Raw genomic sequence first — 8,842 nt, 5'->3', positions numbered from 1 at the left:
ACAAATGAATCTATCTATGAAATGGAATTATACTCACAGACGTAGAGCTCAGACCTGTGCTTGCCAAGGGTTGGGGAGGGAGAGGGATAGACTGGGAGTTTGTGGTTTGCAGATGCAAACTATTATATTTAGAATGGATAAATAGCAAGATCCTACTGTATAGCACAGGTAACTATGCCAATTGCCTGTAATAAGTCATGATGGAAAAAGTATATATTTAAAAAAATAATTCAAATATGTGTATAACTGAGTCAATTTGCTGTGCAACAGAGATTGGCACAATATTACAAATCAACTATATTCAATAAAAATAAAATTAAAAAAGAAATGAAACCTGCATAAGTAAAATATGCTTTGACATTAATTTAAAATATTAGCATTTTGAATATTTTTACTTAAAAAGAAACAGAACAAAGTAAAATTTTTTAAAGTCTATTTTTAATTTTTTGTTTTAAATTACTTTGGTACTTATATCCATAAGAATACATTTAAAATAGCACATAATGATAAATTTTCAAGATCCAGACCAACTTTCCTGTTATTTTCTGTACATGATATGTTTTATAGTTTTCATATGTTCAGTTTTCTAAAGGTAGATTTTCTATCTCTCAAAAAACTTAACTTTTATTTTCACAAATTCAAACAAACTGAGTATCTTCTTAACAATTCTTGATGTAAGAACTTCTCTTTTTTTTTTTGCAGAAATATATTCTTATAATATTTTTGTTAATTTCACTGCACATATGACCCTTTTTATTACTGAAGCTGAACTAGATCAATAAACTTAAACTCTTTGCTTACAAAAGATTCAAACCATAATTCTATAACAGCAATTGAATTAAATTGGAGTACATATAAAATATGATCAATATTGATTTTAAGACATGTCTAATGCATAATATTTGTGATAGGCTTATTTAAATTTTATAATATTTGGCCCTGGACCAAATTCAGTCACAATGAATCTGTGCTTTCTTCTGTTTTTTTAGTGATTTGAGAACTGATTAGATAATTGATCACTGTGGTTTTAAAATAATTTTTCTGGGAAATTCTTGGATTTTTATACAAAAATTATTTCCCAACTTTTTCCTTATTGCCATGGCCTGCTTTTGTTCATGGGCTTCCCTGGTGGCTCAGACGGTAAAGAATCTGTCTGCAATGCGGGAAACCCAGGTTCTATCCCTGGGTCAGGAAGATCTCCTGGAGAAGATCATGAATAGAGCAAATTTTCTTTAATTTTACTGAAGGTGAGGCTAGTCTTGTATATGAGTAGGTGTGTTACAAAGTTCTAACCAATGACTCAGGAAGTTAAGTCTTTAGGGGAACCTCAAGGACAGCTTGTTTTGTATTGTTTTTTTCTTTAATAATAATAAAAAAAAAGTACCTTGATTGGATGCAGTGAGCTCTGAGCGTATTATTTATGTACTAGCCCAGTACCCACCAACCTTAAGATTTCCCAATAAGTGAACAATCAGTGTCCTATGGTTTAAACCACTGTCACTTATGCCTTTGATGAATATAAAAAAGAACTCTCACAGACAAATAGCTTCATAGATGTAGCTTACATGTACCTTAACATCACCTACAAATAAATGTAGCTTCAACTCTGATAGTTTGTACAGTTTAAAAACAAGGCAAGCAAGACCAATGGGATAGAGTGAAATATGAAACTTTTCAAACCAAAGAGGGAGATGTATGAAAAATATATATGCCATATGGGTGCAATGAATATTACGTGCCTCTAATTGCATTTGACTTTCATACTGTGATAATCTTAGCTTAGGACACTAGCTGTCCAGTGAGGGGGTAGGAAGCCAGTATGATTTGGCTGAAAAAAAATGGAATGAAAGCCAAGCCACCAGAAATGTGGTATTAGTTCCAATTTGATTTTTCAGGAGTAACTAATAGCCTTTAAGAAACATTACAAATACAAGATTGTTGACCTACCTTGTGGCAAGCACAGTAGATATATTCTGAAAGTGCATTATGTAAACTTTATATTCAATTTAGCAATTTTTTGTTCAGATAAATTATAGACATTAATCACTCTATGTCCTTAGGATCAGTTCTTTGTTCAGATGTACTGTAGCTGTTAAATCTATATATAGTCAGGAACAACACTGTGAAAGCCACTCTTAGATTTTAAATTGGGACCTATATTAAATTTCAAGCCATTGGAGGATGGTAGGTAAAAAGCTGAGTAGAAACTCATATACAGAGGAAAAGGATAGTTAATTTTATTAAGCTAAAATCCTTTTGTAAACAATAACAACAACAATAAAACAATGATCCTGATTGTCCTTCAACCTTCTTGTTGAGATTCATCAACTGTGACCCTGTGACCAAAAGCATGATACTAAACCATGAAACAATGTCTATTTCTTTTCATCTATATGCTTATAAACTCATTTTTTCTTTTAATCTTTCTAATCTTTGAAATCAATCACTTTATCTATTTATCCTCTGTGTCATATAAAGTATTTGATTAGTAATAGCTGCCTAAAAAATATTTGCTGATATACCAACAGATTTCCACTTCATTAAAAGTAAAAGCACAAGTTGAAAATAATGAGTTACAGGATTTTAATATATTACATTAGCAATTATTTAAGAAAACTGCATAGTATTGTAGGGAGTATGATGAAATAGGCCATTTTTACCCACTGCTGGGAAGAATACAAACTGGCACAGTTCAGTTCAGTTCAGTTCAGTCGCTCAGTCGTGTCCGACTCTTTGCGATCCCATGAACCACAGCACGCCAGGCCTCCCTGCCCATCACCAACTCACAGAGTCCACCCAAACCCACGTCCATTGAGTCGGTGATGCCATCCAACCATCTCATCCTCTGTCGTTCCCTTCCCCTCCTGCCCTCAATCTTTCCCAGCATCAGGGTCTTTTCCAATGAGTCCACTCTTTGCTTCAGATGGCCAAAGTACTGGAGTTTCAGCTCCAACATCAATCCTTCCAATGAACCCCAGGACTGATCTCCTTTAGGATGGACTGGCTGGATCTCCTTGCAGTCCAAGGGACTCTCAAGAGTCTTCTCCAACACCACAGTTCAAAAGCATCAGTTCTTCTGCACTCAGCTTTCTTTCTTTCTTTTTTTTTTTTCCTTGCTTAAATTTTTATTTATTTATTTTTATATTTCCATTCTTTTTTTTTTCCAGTTTATTCTTATTAGTTGGAGGCTAATTACTTTACAATATTGTAGTGGTTTTTGCCATACATTGACATGAATCAGCCATGGATTTACATGTGTTCCCCATCCTGAACCCCACTACCACCTCCCTCCCCATCCCATACCTCTGGGTCATCCTAGTACACCAGCCCTGCGCCCTGTAGTATCAGCTTTCTTTATAGTCCAACTCTCACATCCATACAAGACCACTGGAAAAACCATAGCCTTGACTAGATGGACCTTTGTTGGTGAAGTAATGTCTCTGCTTTTTAATATGCTGTCAAGGGTGGTCATAGCTTTCCATCCAAGGAGTAAGCGTCTTTTAATTTCAGGGCTTCAATCACCACCTGCAGTGATTTTGGAGCCCAGAAAAATAAAGTCAGCCACTGTTTCCACTGTTTCTCCATCTATTTGCCATGAAGTGATGGGACCAGATGCCATGATCTTAGTTTTCTGAAGGTTTAGCTTTAAGCCAACTTTTTCACTCTCCTCTTTCACTTTTATCAAGAGGCTCTTTAGTTCTTCTTCACTTTCTGCCATCAGGTGGTGTCATCTGCATATCTGAAGTTATTGATATTTCTCCCGGCAATCTTGATTCCAGCTTGTGCTTCCTCAGCCCACAAGCATGTACTAATTATATATGTTTCCTCATCTGTAAAATAAGGGAATAGAACATTTAAGTTACACATAGGGATTTGATGAAATAATATATGAACGCATCCAGCACAGTAGTAACACTTAAATCCCAGTAGCTTACAAAAAAATAGAACAATAATAACTGAACATCTTTTGTAGTTCTTTAAATTATGTGTCTTCCTCTCAACCATCAACTTACTAACATTGGACACTTTCATTTTTTTACTGTATATAGTGCCTGCCACATTGTCAGTCAATATTTGTTAAATTCGTAGAATTCGTTTAGCTCTCCTAATTACAAAACAGAAATTTCATTTGCTCAACTGTACTGATTGTCACTGGGGAAATATAACACATTTTCTGTTCATTGAATGAACATATATTAAGTGATAGTGTGACATACTAGAAAAGCGCAAGCTTTGAATTTCAAAGAGATGCATTCAAACTCTCTTGCTCTCCACCATTCACAACTTAGTCATTTTGAATCTCCATTGATATTTACATGCCTCTAGAGTGAAGAAGATCAATCTCATGGCATTTCTATCATTAATTAGGAAAATACACATTTAAAAATGTCAAGAGTTTAGCTGTTATTCCATGGAATCACTGCCTTGGCATCCATTTTGTTTGGCCTTCAACTGTTATGGAGTCAAAGTTTGCATCACTTGTGCTGCACAGCAGGCTAATAAGAAGAGAGATGAGTTGTTGGCACAAGGAACATAGGAACAACAGCTTTATTCAGAAAGTATGCAGACTGAGGAGATGATGGACTAGTTTCCCAAAAAAATTATTTTACCTGAGAATTCAGGCTTCTTTTATACTAAAAGGGGAGGGCATGTGGTTGGCTGTTGCAGACTTCTTGGTGTAGGTCAGGTCATGATGTTCCTATAAACTTCCAACAAGACATATATTCTTCTCTGTACTAAAACTTTTTATCTCTTGTTTTTTCAGTTGCTAAATCATGTCTGAATGATTTACTGCAGCGCTGATGGACTGCAGCATGCCAGGCTCCCTAATTGTTCACTATCTCCCAGAGGTTGCTCAGATTCATGTCCACTGAGCCAGTGATGCTCTCTAACCATCTCATATTTTTATCTCTATATGAATGGAAGAGCAATATACCTTTAGAGGTTAGAGCCTTGAAAATGAGTTCTCATGTATATTTCAGGCTGTATGTAACATTCTTAACTTGTATTAAAAAGCAAAGAATACAAAGATTAAAGTAAGAGGTTATGGTAACAATCTAATATGAATTCATATTTGCTCTGCCCTATTTCAACACTAGCCCCCTCATCAAGGGTATGGCCTGGAAGAGCTCACAGTGTTACAAGCAAATGTACATTCCTGTTATGAATTTCCCCACAGTTCTTGTCCTCAATAGTCTCACCCACTGTACATTCCCAGGAACTTCCCTTTGTATGTTCCTTAGATATGACCCTGTGGAGCTTACCAAAACTCTGCCCTTTTGAGTGTGGATTGACCCATTTGGCCTTAGCCTGGGAACCCCAAAACACTCCAACCATGGACACTAATAAAGGCATATCTCCAGGTCCTGTCTCTATCTCTGTTTTCAGTCTGCCTTGACCTCCCTGTGTGGCCCCTGTGGCCTCTGAGTAGTATAAGCTCTATTTCAGATCTTTTCTGGTTTGTTACTGAGTTACGGCTCACCATCCATAATTGCCTTTCATAAGTGTTTATTTAACAAAATAATAGTGAAGCTATTGTACACTTTACACAATCACAGTGGACACAGTAGGGTTAGGATTCAGGTCTATAGTTATCTCACTTAAATACAAAACATTAGTTTTGGAAGATACTTTACAGGATTCTTTTAAATGTCCTAGACAAGGATTTTGGAGGAGGAAATGACAACCCACTCCAGTGTTCTTGCCTGGAGAATCCCAGGGATGGGGAAGCCTGGTGGGCTGCCATCTATGGGGTCACACAGAGTTGGACACGACTGAAGTGACTTAGCAGCAGCAGCAGCAGACAAGGATTTTACCCAGATCCAACGCTGTGAGATTACATTCTTTTCACTCTACAACTTTTCTCTCTTTTGTTCCCTTGTCCTTCGGTGATTACAATGCCTACTACACATTTCATGACCTGTCCTCCCCTAGGACCCTATAGTTTCTGTCAGTAAGTGAATAGGGAGAATAAGACAAAGCCATTACAAGCAACATGTGTGTCTGGTTGGAGTTTGGTTGGCACTGGAAGGGTGTCCCAGCTTCCTCTTTCTAGTATGGCAAATGGCCATATACTGAGAATTGAATTTTTGTCTATTCTGTCAGGGGAAAAAAAAAAATTCTGCAGAAAGGAAAGCCTTTCTATAGTTGTGTTTATGATCTTAGAGTAAGTTCAAAAGAAGTGAAGAAGAATGAAATATAGAAGAAACACTTTTATTTGCATATTTCCCTCAAAATTCCTATGAAATAGAATATATATGAGTAAGCTTAACTTCTAGAATTATAAATAAATATTATTGCTATCACCAATACTACAGTCTTCCAATAAAAGTGTTTATAACTGTAGCAAAATGTGGTCCATGTTTTCATGGATTCCAGTGTTTTCATAACACATCTTACCTAATGAGACAATGTTCAAATGTGTTACCTCATTAAGTCTCACAATTTCACTAGGAAGTGAGGATGTGAAACTAATAATAATAATAATGACAATAAAAAAATCACTATTAAACATTTCCTAGCCAGACACTATATTAAGTGGTTTACATCTACTAATTTATTGAATATTCACAGCATGCTTGTGAAATAGAACAATCATCCCTTTTTATTCATGAGAAAACTGAGTCTGAGATAATTTGGCCAACATTATGCAATCATTGAGTTATGAATTCAGCAACCTGTCTTAAAAAAATAAAATAATTTCCTAAATGTAAACTAATGATAATATTCAATCCAGAATTAAAAATAATTTTTATGGAGTAGATCCCTTTATCCAGATTGCAAGTAGATATTATGCAAGCTTTCAAAGTTATTTTTTCTAAGCGGGAAAGCAAGACCCCAAATGAATGAAGTACGTGTAATAATACTTTGATTTGTGAAAACAAGAACAGAAGCTGAAATTGTCAATCTCTCTTCTGTCCTTTTGACAGCTTTTGTGGTTCCATTCGACAGTTCTGTGGGCTGCATTGTTAACCAAGAGTTGAGCCTTCTGATTTTATGTTTCTTTAGAGTTTTTAGTATTCCTTACTTTCTGACATTTTTCTACACACAAGATAATTTAATTCAGCATTGTGGTGATTGTTTATAGAGTTTAGTTTAGCTATAGATAATGTAAATGTCTTTTTCAAAAAAGCATCATTTTATTAAGCTGAAGGTGGGCTTTGTTCCCTTGATAACTTTTTGACATTGAGTCTGCGAAAGGAAGATGGATTTGTATTTCAAGTGCTTTGAAGTTGGGACAATTTAAATGAGGGAAATTTCAAATGTCGCATCGAGACACAGCCAATTCCTTCATTGCCTGAAGCAGATAAAGGAAAAAAAAAAGTCTGACTCATTTCAGTTCTTCTTTTAAAGCTGTTTTAAAAGTGTAATGATGGAGTGTTTATATGTGTCAGGTATTTTAAGGCTTAACTGAAAACCATGATTAACTGAAAACCAATAACATTACTGTTGGTTGATAATATCAAGATTTTTCATTAGGTTTTAACTTTTTGCACAATGTCTATAAATTTGAGTTTTAGAAAGTTTAAAATCTTGAAAGGGTGTTTTATTTGGTAGAATCATCTCTAGAGAGGTGTACATTTTTTAAAATGTATTGCTTCTCATATTTATTTCCCAATGTTTTATGCAGGTGAAATCAGATAAAAAGTAACATTCACAAAACATCTGACTATAGAAAAGTATCATAAGATATAGCCTGAAGGAGAATTTATACAAAAGGATAGGGCCAATCTCCATATCCATTTTTATACTAGTTAATATCCAACTTTTTTTCCACTACAAACCACAGTAAGAAATATCCTGTGATTGGGGACCCACATACAAGCGCACAACTGAAATGAAAATGTCATATATATTTTACAGAAGATGCACTGTACCTGCTATTCTTTTGCTATAATATTTACTACAATTCATTTTGTTTAATACAGAATACTTGAATTGCCAGTATTGGAGCTTCCTGACTCACTACTTAAGTTCTTGGGGCTTTGAAAAAGTTGACCTTCCTATTTCTTTTCATGCCCGACCTCTGCCATTGTTATCTGTCTTTGTAGCTATGAGAAAGCCATAACTACAATTTCAGGTCATTCAATGATTATATTCTCAGGTGATCTATTTTATAAAACAAAATTTCTGTACAGTTAAAAATACAAATTTTGACATCATTTGACTTTAATGTATCCTAGTTGTATTATGTTCTTTTTCAAACATTTTTTCCTATATATTTAAATTACATACATGTTGAAAACGTAAAACAATGAACTGATTTAGATATTCTTTGCTGATAACAAGACTATTTCCAGGTAGTTATAAGGTGTGTTAGTCTGTATTTTCTGAAGGCAAAAATTATTTTTACAGTCACAGAATATTTTTTTTTTCCTGAAAATGTACATGTTACAGTTTTGTCTATAAAGGCACGACTTGTGTTTAGTAAAGACTCAGATTAAACCATTTGTTATCCCTTGCTACTTTCTTCTCATGTCTTAATAAATCATTTCATCATTAGAGATCAGTTGTAATCTTAAATTAGCTAAGGCTGTCTGGAGTCTAGATGCCACAAAAATTTGTGAATAGTTACAGATCTGCATATTTGTTAACCTGCAAAATTACAGCCTGATATTGAATGTAGTTGCTTGCCTGAATCCTCTAATACCTTAGTCCTGCTTTTGGGCCCCTTCCCACAATACACACATACACACACACACACACACACACACTCTCTCTCTCTCTCTCTTTCACACACACACACACACTCACTCACTTTCCAGAATGCTATTGTGACCTGTAATCTGCTTAGTTTAACTATATGTTTATCTCTCTGTCTATCTTTTACCTCTCTCTCTGT

The sequence above is a fragment of the Cervus elaphus genome, chromosome 30, assembly GCF_910594005.1.
Source record: "Cervus elaphus chromosome 30, mCerEla1.1, whole genome shotgun sequence".
Taxonomy (NCBI): Eukaryota; Metazoa; Chordata; class Mammalia; order Artiodactyla; family Cervidae; genus Cervus; species Cervus elaphus.
The sequence above is the reverse complement of the archived record's forward strand: the minus strand, read 5'-3'. Positions refer to the sequence as shown.